This window comes from Schistocerca serialis, chromosome 2 (assembly GCF_023864345.2).
Source record: "Schistocerca serialis cubense isolate TAMUIC-IGC-003099 chromosome 2, iqSchSeri2.2, whole genome shotgun sequence".
In the NCBI taxonomy this organism is placed as follows: domain Eukaryota; kingdom Metazoa; phylum Arthropoda; class Insecta; order Orthoptera; family Acrididae; genus Schistocerca; species Schistocerca serialis.
In genome coordinates, this window is record NC_064639.1 from 955,872,801 (window position 1) to 955,891,969 (window position 19,169).

Sequence of the window (19,169 nt, forward strand, 5' to 3'; positions counted from 1 at the left end):
CACAAAATATTGTTCCAGAAGTTCGACCATTATGGAATATGGGAAGAATCTCACAATTGGTTCACTTCTTACTTTAACAACAGACAGCAAAATATCATTATTTGCAGTGTTGAGAATGGCTGCTATGTGGGGTCTGAGTGCAGTACGGTCAAATGGGCTGGTGCCCCAGGGATCAGTGTTGGGGCCACTCCTCTTCCTTATTTACATAAATGATATGTTCTCTAGTATTATGGGTAACTCTAAAATATTTGTTTGCTGATGACACTAGCTTGGTAGTAAAGGAAGTTGTGTGTAACACTGGCTCGGTTTCACATAGTGTGGTTCATGACGTAAGTTCATGGCTTGCAGAAAATAAACCAACGCTAAATCATGGTAACACTTAGTTTTTACAGTTTCTAACACACCATTCAACAAAACCTTCACAGAATGGGCATATGATTAGTGAAACTGAACAGTTCAAATTTCAAGGTCTTCAGATAGACTGTAAACTGTTGTGGAAAGCCTACGTTCAGGATCTTGTTCAAAGAATTAATGTTGCCATTTTTACTATTCGAACAATATCATAAGTAAGTGATCGTTCGACATGAAAATTAGTCTACTTTGCTTATTTTCGTTCGCTTATGTTGTATGGTACCATATTTTGGGGTAACTCTTCCCCTTATAAAAGGATATTTTTAGCTCAGAAACGGGCGGTTCAGGCAATAAGTGTTGTAACTTCGCGAAACTCTTGTCGATCCCTGTTCACTAGTCTGGATCTTTTGGCATTGGCCTCTCAATCTATATATTCTTTACTGTCGTTTGTTGTTAAAAATACTAGCTTATTCCCAAGAATAAGCAGCTTTCACTCAGTTAATACTCGGCAGAAACCCAAGCTGCATTTCGATCGGAATTCCTTAACTCTTGTACTGAAAGGTGTGCAGTATACTGCTGCAACAATTTTCAATAAGCTACCTCAAGAATTAAAAAATCTTAACAGTAATCCTCGCGCTTTCACATAGAAACTGAAGAGTTCCCTCATGGTTCACTCCTTCTATTCTGTTGAGGAATTCCTTGAAAAAATAAGCTGATTCTTACGTTATATTGTTGACTGCATTTACTTAAATTTATAGCTTAACTTTTTCTGGGTTCATAACATTTGATTTTTATCTGTTATTAGTTTTATGTTGTAATTTCATGTACTGACACGTTCCTTGACCTTGGAGAGTTGTTCCTCAGTTTGGTCCAACGAAACTTGATGTGTAAATAAAATAAGATAAGGGCCCGACTGACTTGTCTCCTCTGCCGAGGGCCAGAACACTAGCGGCGACTTTCATACCAAGTCTGGTTCAATCAAGCCTAGTATTCACACTTCAGACGGACCAGGAGTTTACGCGACTTCTGGCTCAGACCACGTGAGAAGAAATCAGACGTGCTAGCGCACATACAATCACATAGGCTACTGAGCACACCTCTGATAGCAAAGCTCCTGGTCCTGATATCATTCAAAGCCATGTCCTAAAGGATTTCACGAATAAACCCACAGTATATTTAGCACACATCGTGAATGCAACCCTACTACAACAACACTTCCTTGTCTTTTGGTAGGCGACCAAGGTCCTGACGTTCAGGAGGCCACGGAACACCACTCCGTCCCAGAAAATTACCGGACCAGTAGCGTGCTGAACTCGCTCAGTAGGAGTGTTGAGAAGGTGATTCTAAAACGACACTCCGAGACCGGTGCAATTCAGAGTCAGGAAAAAAGGACTGTATTCGTGGGTATCGAAAAAGTCTTCAATTGGCACAACGGCCTCATCCGAAAACTCGGCGACACTGGTTTCCCCGACGGATTCCTATGTCTCCTATACTCATATCTCACAAACGTAATTTTCAGCACTGGTATCAACAAGCCCGTTTACCCAAAGGCAGTATCTTGGGGCCCCTCTTGTTTAAGCTCCACATTAAAAAAGATATTCCAATGACACAAAACAAGCTATCTACATAGGTGACACAGACATTCTAGTGCAAGACTGGAAACCATCAAACTTAAAACTCTCCACTACAGACACAATTCAGAACTGTAGATCCTTGTTTGGAGAAATGGCAGTTCTATTTACACATAGGCTGAAAGAGCTACACAAACACAAACACTGTGAACAAATTATTCTACACCCATACCCAATAAGTTTTCGTGAGGAAGTCAGTTACCTCGATATGCAGTTGGATCGGAAGCTCTCTTTGGTACCAACACACATCATGTCGCCAACACAGCACACGCAAGGCTCAATAGTTACACCCTACGCTTAAAAAGCAAAGCACACTGAGTAGGAAAGTATCGAGGTCCACATACGAGGGCGTGCTGAAAAGTAATGCCTCCGAATATTTCAGGTGAAAACTCTTAAGGCTTTTTAAATAAAACAAATTTTTATTTAAAAACCATTAACAATTTTCACATCTTTATTCATCTTAACAACATATTTATATTTCAACATAGGCAACCTGACACAAACACACGTGGTTAGACACTGGACTCGCATTCGGGAGGACGACGGTTCAATCCCGCGTCCGGCCATCCTGATTTAGGTTTTCCGTGATTTCCCTAAATCACTCCAGGCAAATGCCGGGATGGTTCCTCTGAAAGGGCACGGTCGACTTTCTTCCCCATCCTTCCCTAATCCGATGAGACCGATGACCACGCTGTCTGGTCTCCTTCCCCAAAACAACGAACGAACACAAACATACTTCTCACAACGAGAGAACAATTTGTTGATACTGCCACTGTAGAATGTTTGACATTTTTTACGCAGCTGCAACCTCACCTCTGTTTACACCGCTTCATTACCACCAAAGTGATGCCCTCGAAGTTGTTCTTTAATGTTTGGAAACACATGAAAATCGGATGGCTCCTAGTATGGGATGTGTGGAGAGTTCAAATGGCTCGGAACACTATGAGACTTAACATCTGAAGTCATCAGTCTCCTAGACTTAGAACTACTTAAACCTAACTAACCTATGGGCACCACACACATCCTTGCCCGAGGCAGGATTCGAACCTACGACCGTAGCAGCAGCGCGGTTCCGGACTGAAGCTCCTAGAACCGCTCGGCCACAACGGCCGGCGTGTGGAGAGTGATCGCGTCGGAATGTTGCTGGAGCCGCAACGCTCGTGTGTAGTCTGGCATTGTTATGCTGAAGGAGAGGGTGCTTCACGTGTGGACGGTTAGAAATTCGATTCCCCAACACTGTTTCTCACGTACCGACGTAGTTACGTTACACACCACCATGTTACACGTTGCAGTTCAGAGCCCTCTAGCTCCTCGGGGTTGTAACAACAGAATACAAAATTCGGAGGCATTACTTTTCAGCACGTCCTCCCAGAAGATCTGCGCCGTTTGCAGGTCATACAGAACAAGGTATTAAGAGTCATAAGTAACGCTTCAAGATTCACGTGCATCACAGACTTAATAATGAATTCTGCCTCGCCACGCGACTGAGCAAGAACTCTAGACATTCAAAGAACCCCTACATTACACCTACAGGTGGAAGCACAACAGCCCAAAACACTTTTCCTTAGGGACAACGGACCACCTTTGGTAGGCTTAAACTAAGCACACAAACAATGCCATATCGGTGAACCCCTGTACCACAGCAAATCTGACTGGTCCCTCCGGCTGCCCTTTTACAGTCGGCAAAAAAACACGGAAACCGAACACACGAAATACACTCCTGGAAATTGAAACAAGAACACCGTGAATTCATTGTCCCAGGAAGGGGAAACTTTATTGACACATTCCTGGGGTCAGATACATCACATGATCACACTGACAGAACCACAGGCACATAGACAGAGGCAACAGAGCATGCACAATGTCGGCACTAGTACAGTGTATATCCACCTTTCGCAGCAACGCAGGCTGCTATTCTCCCATGGAGACGATCGTAGAGATGCTGGATGTAGTCCTGTGGAACGGCTTGCCATGCCATTTCCACCTGGCGCCTCAGTTGGACCAGCGTTCGTGCTGGACGTGCATACCGCGTGAGACGACGCTTCATCCAGTCCCAAACATGCTCAATGGGGGACAGATCCGGAGATCTTGCTGGCCAGGGTAGTTGACTTACACCTTCTAGAGCACTTTGGGTGGCACGGGATACATGCGGACGTGCATTGTCCGGTTGGAACAGCAAGTTCCCTTGCCGGTCTCGGAATGGTAGAACGATGGGTTCGATGACGGTTTGGATGTACCGTGCACTATTCAGTGTCCCCTCGACGATCACCAGTGGTGTACGGCCAGTGTAGGAGATCGCTCCCCACACCATGATGCCGGGTGTTGGCCCTGTGTGCCTCGGTCGTATGCAGTCCTGATTGTGGCGCTCACCTGCACGGCGCCAAACACGCATACGACCATCATTGGCACCAAGGCAGAAGCGACTCTCATCGCTGAAGACGACACGTCTCCATTCGTCCCTCCATTCACGCCTGTCGCGACACCACTGGAGGTGGGCTGCACGATGTTGGGGCGTGAGCGGAAGACGGCCTAACGGTGTGCGGGACCGTAGCCCAGCTTCATGGAGACGGTTGCGAATGGTCCTCGCCGATACCCCAGGAGCAACAGTGTCCCTAATTTGCTGGGAAGTGGCGGTGCGGTCCCCTACGGCACTGCGTAGGATCCTACGGTCTTGGCGTGCATCCGTGCGTCGCTGCGGTCCGGTCCCAGGTCGACGGGCACGTGCACCTTCCGCCGACCACTGGCGACAACATCGATGTACGGTGGAGACCTCACGCCCCACGTGTTGAGCAATTCGGCGGTACGTCCACCCGGCCTCCCGCATGCCCACTATACGCCCTCGCTCAAAGTCCGTCAACTGCACATACGGTTCACGTCCACGCTGTCGCGGCATGCTACCAGTGTTAAAGACTGCGATGGAGCTCCGTATGCCACGGCAAACTGGCTGACACTGACGGCGGCGGTGCACAAATGCTGCGCAGCTAGCGCCATTCGACGGCCAACACCGCGGTTCCTGGTGTGTCCGCTGTGCCGTGCGTGTGATCATTGCTTGTACAGCCCTCTCGCAGTGTCCGGAGCAAGTATGGTGGGTCTGACACACCGGTGTGAATGTGTTCTTTTTTCCATTTCCAGAAGTGTACAAACGTACCCCACACGACTCTACACAACAAGCAGCCAATTTTAAAGGCAAAGTGACCTCTCTGATGAAGACTTTAGGCATGTTATAAGCACTCTTATGCTGAATTTGGGCCAGGAGATACCGTCTTAGTCCAGTTACAACGATAACACCTCTCTACTAACATTTCCTCACACCCACACATGAACTATCGTTACTGGCACAACTCCGCCAGCGTTATCGCTTCCCGCGCCCGGGTTCCTGGATTCGATTCCCGGTGGGGTCAGGGATTTTCTCTGCCTCGTGATGACTGGGTGTTGTGTGATGTCCTTAGGTTAGTTAGGTTTAAGTAGTTCTAAGTTCTAGGGGACTGATGACCATAGCTGTTAAGTCCCATAGTGCTCAGAGCCATTTGAACAATTCCGTCAATAACCCTACTACCCGACTACGCTGTCGCAGAGGTTTCTTTCCCAATGCGATTTCTGTGGCGCTTTTTTCCCTCACCCTTAGAAACGCAACCCTTTCTATCTACCATCTCATGGATGGGACCGTATTAGTGAGTGATGTCACTCAGACATACGGTCGAAATCACAGTCCCGCATCGTGTGACTCCTCGATGAGCGTACTAAACTTTATTGCAGAGGTGATGGTAGAACTTCTTCTGTTGATCACCACATTAGTGCTGGCGCGGAGGGGCTTCACGTCTTCGTTCGTCTGTCTCTCCTCTCTCGTCGAGCAGCACGCCGATTCTCTCCCAAAAACCTCTGGTCGTAGCCCTTTTTGTGTTCAGAATTCGTTTGGTTTTTATTATGTAGGAACACTTAAGGCAATATTGCCCCTACGACTAATCTTAGAAGATAGATTAAGGAAAGCCAGTCCTATGTTTACAACTTTTGTACATTCGGACAAAGCTTTTGACAACGTCGATTGGAATACAGTCCTTGAAATTCTGAAGGTAGCAGAGGTAAAATACAGCAACGAACGGAAGTTCAGAGAAAAGTAAAAAAAAATTCATGGTTTGCCAACGATACCGTAATTCTGTCATGAGAGCAAAGGACATGGAAGACCACTTGAAGGCAATGGACTGCATCTTGAAAGGACGATTTAAGATGAATATAAATAAAAATAAAACAAGCGTGATGGAATGTAGTCGAATTATTCAGAAGATGCTGAGGGAGTTAGTTTAGGGAAACGACACACTTAAAGTAGAAGACGGATTTTTCTATCTGAGCAGTAAAATAACATGATGGCCGAAGTGGACAGGATATAAAAAGTAGACTGAAAATGGTATGAAAAGCATTTCTGAAGACGAGAAATTTATTAACAATGAATATGGGTTTAGGTGTTAGGAAGTCTTTTCTGAAGATATTTGTCTGGAGTATTGCCTTGTATGGAAGTAAACGTTTACGAAACATTTCAACCAAGAAGAGAATAGAAGCTTTTGAAATGTCCTACAGAAGAATGCAGGAGGTTAGATGGGTAGATCATATAATCAATGAGAAGGTAGAGAATAGAATTACGAAAAAAAGAAATCTGTGGCACAATTTGACTACAAGAAGGGATCGTTTGACAGGACACATCGTGAGACGTCAACGGATCATCAACTTAGCTATGGAGGAAAGGGGGGGGGGGACGTAAATGTTGTAGAGGGAGATAGGATGTAGGTGGCACTAGTTATTCGGAGGTGAAGAAGCTTGCATAGGATAGTGTAGCGTGGAGAACTTCGTGAAATCAGTCTTTGAAATGAAGACCACAACTTTGAAAAGTAGAGGAACCCTTCTGGTACACACTTTTCTATAGCCCAAACTGGCACTAATAGTTCAGCAAAGAACTGATAGCGTAAATTCGAAGTACAAGTTCAGCCCATCATCAGTGAAACATCTGTTCTGTTGAATTTTTCCCTCAATCCTTGATATGAGTTTGTTAGTGACAGCTGAAGACCGGTCTAACCGTTTTGGATCATGAATAATCTATAGTCTGCCGGCAAAGATGGAGCACCATTTTTGAAATGAAGCTTCATTCACGTACTACACTACAGGCCTAACATGTGACGTGGCTGTTAATTTTGTCACATTTTGTCACACATGAAATCGTAAAAATGAAAAGTAAATGCTGTTAACGTAGCATGCTTACGCCAAAAGTCTATGACACGGCGGCGGGGGTGAAATGCGTAGCTCGTCAGAACAAAAAGTTCTTTACCTTGCATGTCCGAACTGTCAGTTTTTATCGAGCAGATGCTGCATCGCTTTTAGTCGTCACTACCGTAAACGTTCTCCAGATGTGCAAAATCAGAAGTAACACAATAAGTGCCGACTGGTGACGAAGGGAATACTGTGTCACAGTAACGCACTGTTTCGGTAACTAATGTAAACGCTAGAATTTACAAGTTAAACTAAAACTTTATTTGTGTAATCTGGATATTAACCAGCAACAACATACAGTAGGGTACTGGCCTTTAGCTAGTTGTGCAGAATTTTCTATCATCTATGCGCTTATCCTGCCTCCCTCATGACGATAGAGATCTTCGTTCAGCTTTTCCGCAATTTTAATGTCCCTGTCGCTAATTACCAACTTTCGAGAGACACCACATTTGCGATAGGTGTTCCTGCGATAAAACGCTTCAAGAAGTCAATTTCTTGGAAAAACACGGACAACAAACGCGAAACCGTTATCATATCGTCTGAAAACTAAAGGGCAGCACCATTATCTTTCGAGATTAGTTATCACATAACACATTTACCGTGTCCCTGAAATCCCTGAGAAATGATATTTTGTAGCACGTTTAACGACCATCACTCTTTTTTTTTCTATTTTGAGATCTTTACTCAGCTGCAAGCCACGGATGTACTGTCTCCTAATGGCGGATTACCAATGCTGTGATGATGCAGTATTTTCCTCTTTTTGTTCAATGCTCATACATCGTTTTCACAAAGCATCGTCAGGCTGAAATGAATGTACACGATATCTATTTATACAGAGAACAAATTCCTAACTAGTAGAGGCCTCTGTAAGCTTCGAAATCATCCGTATTTACGGTAGTGGGTAGCTGAAAGATCAGTGTCTAAGTATGACGCAGGTAAAATAACGGCACACAAGACCTATTTCCTTTTCGTCAGGACTACTTTCTAGACATTTCGGAGGAGACTGTAAGCGAAAAATTAGGTGACGAAGCTTTCTCATTGATACTTAGCAACGGTTCAAGCACCTTTATGAGCAATTGATACCGAAGCTATCATCTTGAGAATATAAGGAATGAAAAATCGAATGAACAGAGGACGGAAATCGCCCACAGTTCTCGTAAGAAAAATCTTACGTTCTTGCTAGATCAGTAGTGGTATTTCACGGGAATTAGCTTACGAAATATGAAATCAGCAAAGCAAAAAGGTCGTAACGTGATCGTAAGTGACGTGACAGTGCGACGTCTAACCTGTGACCAAGAGGAAAAGCATGCCCTGATCAGCTTGAACGTCATGACCACCGATCTGCAGTCGATGTAAGCGTCGCCTGGCGAGGCATTACTGCTAGTCAGACACACGCATGATGCATGTAGTATCTACATCTCCATCTACATCTACATCCATACTCCGCAAGCCACCTGACCGTGTGTGGCGGAGGGTACCTTGAGTACCTCTATCGGTTCTCCCTTCTATTTCAGTCTCGAATTGTTCGTGGAAAGAAAGATTGTCGGTATACCTCAGTGTGGGCTCTAATTTTATCCTGTCCTATCCTAATTTTATCCTCATGGTCTCTTCGCGAGATATACGTAGGAGAGATCGATATACTGCTTGACTCCTCGGTGATGGTATGTTCTCGAAACTTCAACGAAAGCGTCTCTCTTGTAGAGTCTTCCACTGTATCTATCATCTCCGTAACGCTTTCGCGATTACTAAATGAGTCTGTAACGAAGCACTCTGCTCTCCGTTGGATCTTCTCTGTCTCTTTTATCAACCCTATCTGGTACGGATCCGGATCCCACAGCGGTGAGCAGTATTCAAGCAGTGGGCGAACAAGCGTACTGTAACCTACTTCCTTTGTTTTCGGACTGAATTTCCATAGGATTCTTCCAATGAATCTCTGTCTGACATCAGCTTTGCCGACGATTAATTTTATATGGTCATTCCATTTTAAATCACTCCTAATGCCTACTGCCAGATAATTTATGGAATTAACTGCTTCCAGTAGCCGACCTGCTATATTGTAGCTAAATGATAAACGATCTTTCTTTCTATGTATTTCCAGCACATTACACTTGTCTACATTGAGATTCAATTGCCATTCCCTGCACCATGCGTCAATTCGTTGGAGGTCATCCTGCATTTCGGTACAATTTTCCATTGTTACTACATGTCAATATACTACAGCATCATCCGCAAAAAGCCTCAGTGAATGTCCGATGTTATCCACAAGGTCATTTATATATATTGTGAATAGCAACGGTCCTACGACACTCCCCTGCGGCACACCTGAAATCACTCTTACTTCGGAAGACTTCTCTCCACTGAGAATGACATGTTGCGTTCTGTCAGTGAGCATGCTGTCCGTATGTACTATGGGGAAGGCCTGGAGACTCTACACGAGCATTTCGGAATCAGCCGACTTGTCAGATGTTCGAGGAGTGCTGTGGTGAGTGTCTTCAACACATGGCGAAACCAAGAGTGGCCACCCCTCATTACAGATGGCAGATGTCGTAGGCTGGGCAGACTGGTAAAACAGGACAGGCGGCGAACTGTGGCGGCATTAACATCTGAATTTAATGCCTTGCAGAGCACAAGTGTGTCTCAACACACAGTGCACCGAACACTCCTAACGATGGGCCTCCGCAGCCGACGACCAATGTTAACACCACGACATCGGCAACTGCTACTGAAATGGGTACTTGACCATTGGCACTGGACGTTGGCGAAGTGGCAGAGCGTTGCATGACCGGATGAACTCCGCTACCTTATTCGTCATGCCAATGGGAGGGCGCGAATCCGTTGTCTTACAGAACTGGTCCTTGACACCTGTACTGCGGGACGGAGATAAGCTGGCGGCGGCTCCATTATGCTCCGGAGAATATTCACGTAGGCATCCATGGGTCTAGTGGTGCTCGTTCGAGGCACCATGAAGACCAAGGTGTATCGTACACTGGTTGCAGACCACGTACGCTCCTTCATGACGGTCGTGTTTCCCAAAGATAGTGGCATTATTCAACGAAATAATGCGCCATATCTCAAGGACAGGTGTGTGATAGAGTGGTTCGAGGAAAAAAGTGGCAAGTTCCTGTTGCTGCGCTAGCTACCCGACTGGCCAGGTCTGAGCCCATTCGAACGCATCTGGGACGTGATTGGACGTGGCGTCCGAGCTCATCGCCACTCTCCCTGGAATTTACGGAAATTAGGTGCGCCCGTGATCTAGGGGTGGCGTCTTTTATTAATAATCAAAACGTCCTCGGTCCCGGGTTCGAAACGTTCACCGCTTAAATTTTGATTAATAATCAACATTAGCGGTCGAAGACTTCCGGCATAAGAAGTCTCCCTCATTCTGCCAACGGCCTTGTCAAAGAGGGCGGAGGAGTGACAAGAGGTTCTCTTGTCCTTTGTGATGGGAAACTGCCCCTAAAGGTGGAAGAATCAGCAATGATCAACGGCATGATGATGCAGAAGGCAATGGAAACCACTGCATTAATGACACATAGCGTGTATCCACAGGACATGTGGTCTGTAGTTGAAAAAGTGTCATGATGGTGTTTCCATTTGTAAAACATTCTGGAATAGTCCCCCATTCGGATATCTCGAGGGGATTGCCAAAGGGGACGTAACCATGAGAAAAAGATTAAATAACCAACTAAAGGATAACGATCTACGAGTCGGACCGTGGAATGTCACTTGAACCTGGTAGGGAAGCTAGAAAATCTGAAAAGGGAAGTGTAAAGACACAATCTAGATACAGTAGGAGTTAGTGAAGTAAAATTGAAAGTATTTCTGGTGTGATGAGTATAGGGTAACATCAACAGCAGCAGAAGATGGTATAAGGGGAAAAGGATTTGTTATTAAGATTACAGTGACAGGGTTGTTTTTATCAAAATCGACAGCAAACCAAAACTGACAACGATAATTAGGTTTATATGCCGATGACGCAAGTTGAAGATGAAGAGACAGAGAAAGTATATGAGGATGCAGAAAGGGAAATACAGTAGGAAAAAGGAGATGAAAATCAAATAGTCATGGGGGACTGGAAATGCATTTGTAGGAGAAGAATAAAATGTTACGGGATAATATAGGCTTCGGACAAGGAATGAGAGAGGAGAAAGACTAACTGAGTTCTGTAATTTACAGGGTGATTCAAAAAGAATACCACAACTTTAGGAATTTAAAACTCTGCAACGACAAAAGGCAGAGATAAGCACTATCTGTCGGCGAATTAAGGGAGCTATATTCATTTAGTTGTACATTTGTTCGCCATTTCAGCCAATAAAGTTTTTGGTCCTTTTTTCTTCGAAGGTGCTACTGTAACTGGACTACAGTATCTGGAGATGTTAGAGAATTGGCTGTTCCCTCAGCTCGAACAAGAAGCACAACAATTCATATTTCAGCAGGATGGAGCGCCACCACATTGGCACTTACCTGTCCGTAACTACCTGAACGTCAACTACCCGACGTGATGGATCGGCCGCCAGGCAGCCCGTGACAGAGCACTACATCACTGGCCTCCAAGAAGCCCTGATCTTACCCCCTGTGATTTTTTCTTATGGGGGTATGTTAAGGATATGGTGTTTCGGCCACCTCTCCCAGCCACCATTGATGATTTGAAAAGAGAAATAACAGCAGCTATCCAAACTGTTACGCCTGATATGCTACAGAGAGTGTGGAACGAGTTGGAGTATCGGGTTGATATTGCTCGTATGTCTGGAAGGGGCCATATTGAACATCTCTGAACTTGTTTTTGAGTGAATAAAAACCTTTTTAAATACTCTTTGTAATAATGTATAACAGAAGGTTATATTATGTTTCTTTCATTAAATACACATTTTTAAAGTTGTGGTATTCTTTTTGAATCACCCTGTATTTCAGCTAGTAATCGCGTTCAAGAATACAAGTGGAGGACGGAAGGAGGAGGTATATTTGGAAAAGGCAGGGTGATATGGGAAGATTTCAATTAGATTACATCATGGTCAGGCAGAGATTCCGAAATCAGATAATGGACTGTCTGGAAGAACAGACTCAGATCACAATGTAGTAGTAATGAAGAGTAGGCTGAAGTTTAAGAAATTTGTCAGGAAGCATCAATACGCAGAGAAGTGGGATACAAAACTACTAAGTAATGGCGAAATACGCTTGAAGTTCTCTAAGGCTACAGATACAGTAATAAGGACTAGCTCAGTAGGCAATACAGTTGAAGAGGAATGGACAAGTCTGGAAAGGGCAATTACAGAAGTTGGATACAAATGTACAGGTACAAAGAAGTTAACTGCGAAGAAAACTTGAGCAAAAGAGGAAATGCTTCAGTTGACCGATGCAAGAAGGAAGTACAAAAATGTTCAGGGCAATTCAGGAATACAGGAATACGAGTTACTGAGAATGAAAGAAATATAAAGCGCAGGGAAGCTAAGACGAAATGGCTGCATGAAAATCTTAAGAAATCGAAAAAGGAATGATTGTCGGAAGGACCGATTCAGCTTACTGGAAAGTCAAAATAACCTTCGGTGGAATTAAAAGCAAAGGTGGTAACATTTAGAGTGCAACGGGGATTTCTCTGTTAAATACGGAGGATAGAGCTGATAGGTAGAGTACATTGAAGGCTTCTATGAGGGGGAACATTTGTCTGATGTGATAGAAGAAGAAACAGGAGTCGATTTAGAAGAGATAGGGGATTCAGTATTAGAAACAGAATTTAAGAGAGCTTTGGAGGACTTAAGATCAAATAAGGCAGAAAGGATAAATAACAATACATCAGAATTTCTAAAAGCATTGTGGGAAGCGGCAATAAAACGACTATATTCGTGGGTGTGTAAAATATATGAGTCAGGCGACATACCATCTGGCTTTCGGTAAAATATCATCCACACGATTCCGAAGACTGCAAGAGCTGAAAAGTGCGAGAATTATCGCACAAGCCGCTTAACAGCTCATTCATCCAACTTTCTGACGAGAATAATGCACAGAAGAATGTAAAAGAAAATTGAGAACGTATTACATGACGATCAGTTTGACTTTAGGAAAGATAAAGTCATCAGATAGGCAATTCTGGCGTTGCGATTGTTAATGGAAGCAAGACTAAAGAAAAATCAAGACACGTTTATAACATCTGTCTGCCTGGAAAAAGCATTGGACCATGTAAAATGGTTCAAGATGTTCGAAAGTCTGAAAATAATATGGGTAACCTGCAGGGGAAACGGGTAATATACAATACGTAAAAGAACCAAAAAGGAATAACAAAAATGGACGACCAAGAACCAAGTGCTCGGATTAAAAAGCGTGTAATACAGGGATGTAGTCTTTCGCCCCTAATGTTCAATCTGTACATCGAAGAAGCAATGACAGAAATAAAAGAAAGGTTGAGGAGTGGATTTAAAATTCTAGGTGAAAGTATATCAGTGATACGATTCGCTGATGACACTGTTATCCTGAGTGAAAGTGAAGAAGAATTATATGATCTGCTGAATGGAATGAACAGTCTATTGAGTACAATATATGGATTAAGAATAAATCGAAGAAAGACGAAAGTAATGAGAAGTAGCAGAAATGAGAACAGCAACAAAATTAACATTATGATTCATTATCAAGAAGTAGATGAAGTTAAGGAATACTGTTACCTAGGCAGCAAAATAATCAATGACGGAGGGAGCAAAAAGGACATCAAAAGGAGACAGGCACAGGCAAAACGGGCACTTCTGGCCAAGAGAAGTCTACTAGTATCAAACATAGGCTTCAATATGAGGAAGAAATTTCTGAGAATGTACGTTTGGAGCACAGCACTGTACGATAGTGAAACATGGACTGTCGGAAAATCGGAACAGAAGAAAATCGAAGCATTGGAGATGTGGTGCTACAGACGAATGTTGAAAATTAGGCGGACTGATAAGGCAAGAAATGAGGAGGTTTTGCGCAGAATCGGGGAGAAAAGGAATAAATGGAAATCACTGACAAGGAGAAAGGCTAGGATGATCGGACATCTGTTAAGACATCAGGTAATGACTTCCATGGTACTGGAGGGAGCTGTAGGGGCAGATACTATAGGGGAAGACAGAGATTGGAATACATCTAACAACTGAGGACAGGTTGCAAGCGTTATTCTCAGATGAAGAGGTTGGCACATGAGAGGAATTCGAGGCGGGCCGCATCAACCCAGAGATAACTCAAAAAAGAAAAAAAAGTAATCCTGTGTGCAGATGTGGTGCCAACTCTCCCCAGTGACTAACCAAGTCCTCATTGCTTCCATGCCACGACGCCTCGCATCGCCGCCGTTATCCGTGCCAAAGTTGAACAGACTGGCTAAATGGTAGGTGGTCATGATGTTCTGGCTAACAAGTGTATATAAGCCAGAGAGACAAGTCAGCAACTAAATCGACTGAAAATGTCCTGAACGCAACAGGCAAATCGCATCTCACACATCAATATACCCTGCAGCAAGAAAACGGGGTTTCATTTGATGTAATATATATTTAAATACTTGTTTTTCTTGTGACTTTGTCCTGCGTCGGCATCGGGTCGACGTGGCTCTTTACGGATTTGGTTTCGTCGCCGGATGCCCCATTATCCCATCATACAAAAGTTTGTCATGAATAAAACATTTAAAACCAAAGCGCTCATTGTACTGAAAGCTATGTCCATGTAACCCTCAAAGATTATTGTTACGTCGCAAAAATCACAGTAAATAGTTGTATCTTCTGTGATGTCTTAGTCGGATCTTCAATGATTAGAACATGTCCGGCTCACGTAAACAAATGGGCTGCTGTACTGTTTATAGTGTACTGTGATTTTTATGACGTAACAATCATATGTAAGCGCTACATATATGGACATGACCATGTACAAAAGGTGCTTTTTGGTTTTAATGGTTTTATGAATGACAAACCTTTGTATAACATCATGACAACTTGGCGTGAGGTTTCAACTAAAAATGAACACGTTTTACACCAAAATCTTTGAATATATGTAAATGTACAGTACCATTCCCGCTTCTTGTAATGCCAAATACTACGTCGTAGCTCATGATAAGAGATATATTCCATGTATATACAGTATGTTACTGACCTGAAGATGACAGCAAGGTCTGTCGAAACCGGTTGTTGTAAATAAAGAAACATTTATGTGATATTGGCGTTAGAAACTTTTTACCAATGAAGTAGGTGCTGGGTACCAGTCCGGCATTCACCTAGTGGGATTTGGGAAACCACTTAAAAACCAACTGTGGGGTACCCGGCACACCGATCCTCGTCATTAATCCGCCGAGCGGACGCGATCCGGGATCAGATCATGTACCCCTCTCCAACGTGGTGCGTGGCACTTTAAGACGTACGGCTTATTGGACAGCTACATAATTGATACGGAACATGGCCACACCAAAATAACATGTACGGAAATTCATACGTTCCTTAAATGAGACACAGAAGATGAACTTCGCCGTCCCACATTGCCAGATTAAAGAGTTCTTTGATAGTATTAAGTCTGTTTTAAAGAATGTTGTTGGAATTCTACGTTGTTCTGGATTTGCTTAGGCAATGACTTTTCCAAGTGCCCATTATTGCAATAAACGCAACTGTGCCTCATCTTCAAAATATGAGCCAAATCAGAATGAAGATTCGTCAGGCAAGGTTACATCTTGCGGAAATGATTCTGATATAAAATATTAACTCTAATTGCAGGGATAATTATGATTTTCAGATTTATTTCTTTTTCTGAAAAATGACATGGCACTGAGAAACCACGATCGCAGTGGGATTTATTAAATGATAACAGCCTGTCTTCACGACACCGTTTCAATAGAAGCACAGTAGTAATGCTGTCCCTGTCTGTTATACAACCTGCACATCATATCAATTCTGCTTGAAGTATAAAGCTGCGCGAAGGCATAACCACACTTACGGAGACATGGTGGCGAAAAAGAAAATCACATACGTTCTCCACACCACAGTATAACATTTCGAAGGGCATATTGTACAATTAATCAAATGTATGTCATATTGTTTAAGTCGCCGCTTCGAGCTCCTGTTATGGCACGCCAAACACGTGTGTGTCAAATTTTCTAAGAGTCGTCAGGTGTATGTTGATGTTGGGTAACGTCTTTCACCAGCCAACAGAAACGACATGGGTCCCTGTTTTGAACTCCGTCACTGAGTAAATTTCGGTTAATACTTAGCACCAATGGCGTTCGAGGACTTCCGGAATAAAGAATCATCATTGTTCTGCCAACGGTCTTCTCAAAGAGGACTGAGGATTGGTGAGAGTTTAACGGTTCTGACTGGGATCTGTCCCAAAAGCTTGAAGAATCAGCCATGGTAAACAGCATGAGAATTAAAATGGCTATGGAAATCACTGAATTAAAGACACATATTGTGTATCCACAGGAGATGTGGCCTGGAATTGAAAAAAGAAATAATAATTAAGATCTCTGCATTGGCGAAAGATTCCGAACTACCCCCGTTCAGATCTCCTGGAATGGACTGCCAGGGCGGAGGTATCCACGAGAAAAAGATCGAATAACTAACGAAAGGAATCGGAGCATGGAATGTCAGAAGTTTGAATGTTTTAGGGAGCTGGAAAGCCTGAAAAGGGAAATGCAAAGGCTCAATCTAGATTCAGTGAGTGTAAGCGAAGAGAAATGGAAAGAAGGTAGGGACGTCTGATGGGAAGAATTTGGGCGGTATCAACAGCAGTGGAAATGCTACATGTAACAGCTACAGGATTCATGATGACTGGGAAGGTAGGGCAGAGAGTGAGTTACCGTGAACAATTCGGTGATAGGGCTAATATCATCAGAATCGACAGCAAACTAACAACAATTTTTCAGGCATACATGCGTACGATACGAACAAAAGATGAAGAGAAAGTATATGAATATATGGAACGGGTAATTCAGTATGTAAAGGAAGATGATAATCTAATGAACATGGATTGATTGGAAAGCGGTAGTATGGGAAGGAATGAAAGAGTTATGAGAGAAACAGGACATGATAGCATGACTGTGAGAGGAGGAAGATGAATTGAGTCCTGCAAAAAATTTCAACATTCAAACGCGAATACCCTGTTGAAAAACACAGTAGAGGGAGGTATACATGGAAAATCACCGAAGACACGGCAAAATTCCAGCTGTATTACATCAAGTACTTTCTCAAATCAAATATTTAATAGCAAAGGCTACCCAGACTGTGATCACAATTTAGTAATGATGAAGGTTAGACAAGTGTAAAAGAATCTTCCGGAGGGGTATACGAACTACCGAGGAATGATGAGATGCGCTTAATTTCTCTAAAGCAGTAGGTATTGTGATGATGACTACCACAGTAAGCAGTTTAGTGGAACAGCAATGAACATCTGTAAAAAGCAGAATCACAGAAGTTGGACAGAAAACATGAGTACAAGGAAAGCAGCTGCAAAGAAACGCTGGGTAACAGAAGAAATGGTTCCATTTTTAGACGAAGGAAAGACGTATGAAAATGTTCAACGAAATACACTCCTGGAAATGGAAAAAAGAACACATTGACACTGGTGTGTCAGACCCACCATACTTGCTCCGGACACTGCGAGAGGGCTGTACAAGCAATGATCACACGCACGGCACAGCGGACACACCAGGAACCGCGGTGTTGGCCGTCGAATGGCGCTAGCTGCGCAGCATTTGTGCACCGCCGCCGTCAGTGTCAGCCAGTTTGCCGTGGCATACGGAGCTCCATCGCAGTCTTTAACACTGGTAGCATGCCGCGACAGCGTGGACGTGAACCGTATGTGCAGTTGACGGACTTTGAGCGAGGGCGTATAGTGGGCATGCGGGAGGCCGGGTGGACGTACCGCCGAATTGCTCAACACGTGGGGCGTGAGGTCTCCACAGTACATCTATGTTGTCGCCAGTGGTAGGCGGAAGGTGCACGCGTGCCCGTCGACCTGGGACCGGACCGCAGCGACGCACGGATGCACGCCAAGGCCGTAGGATCCTACGCAGTGCCGTAGGGGACCGCACCGCCACTTCCCAGCAAATTAGAGACACTATTACTCCTGGGGTATCGGCGAGGACCATTCGCAACCGTCTCCATGAAGCTGGGCTACGGTCCCGCACACCGTCAGGCCGTCTTCCGCTCACGCCCCAACATCGTGCAGCCCGCCTCCAGTGGTGTCGCGACAGGCGTGAATGGAGGGACGAATGGAGACGTGTCGTCTTCAGCGATGAGAGTCGCTTCTGCCTTGGTGCCAATGATGGTCGTATGCGTGTTTGGCGCCGTGCAGGTGAGCGCCACAATCAGGACTGCATACGACCGCGGCACACAGGGCCAACACCCGGCATCATGGTGTGGGGAGCGATCTCCTACACTGGCTGTACACCACTGGTGATCGTCGAGGGGACACTGAATAGTGCACGGTACATCCAAACCGTCATCGAACCCATCGTTCTACCATTCCTAGACCGGCAAGGGAACCTGCTGTTCCAACAGGACAATGCACGTCCGCATGTATCCCGTGCCACCCAACGTGCTCTAGAAGGTGTACGTCAACTACCCTGGCCAGCAAGATCTCCGGATCTGTCCCCCATTGAGCATGTTTGGGACTGGATGAAGCGTCGTCTCACGCGGTCTGCACGTCCAGCACGAACGCTGGTCCAACTGAGGCGCCAGGTGGAAATGGCATGGCAAGCCGTTCCACAGGACTACATCCAGCATCTCTACGATCGTCTCCATGGGAGAATAGCAGCCTACATTGCTGCGAAAGGTGGATATACACTGTACTAGTGCCGACATTGTGCATGCTCTGTTGCCTGTGTCTATGTGCCTGTGGTTCTGTCAGTGTGATCATGTGATGTATCTGACCCCAGGAATGTGTCAATAAAGTTTCCCCTTCCTGGGACAATGAATTCACGGTGTTCTTATTTCAATTTTCAGG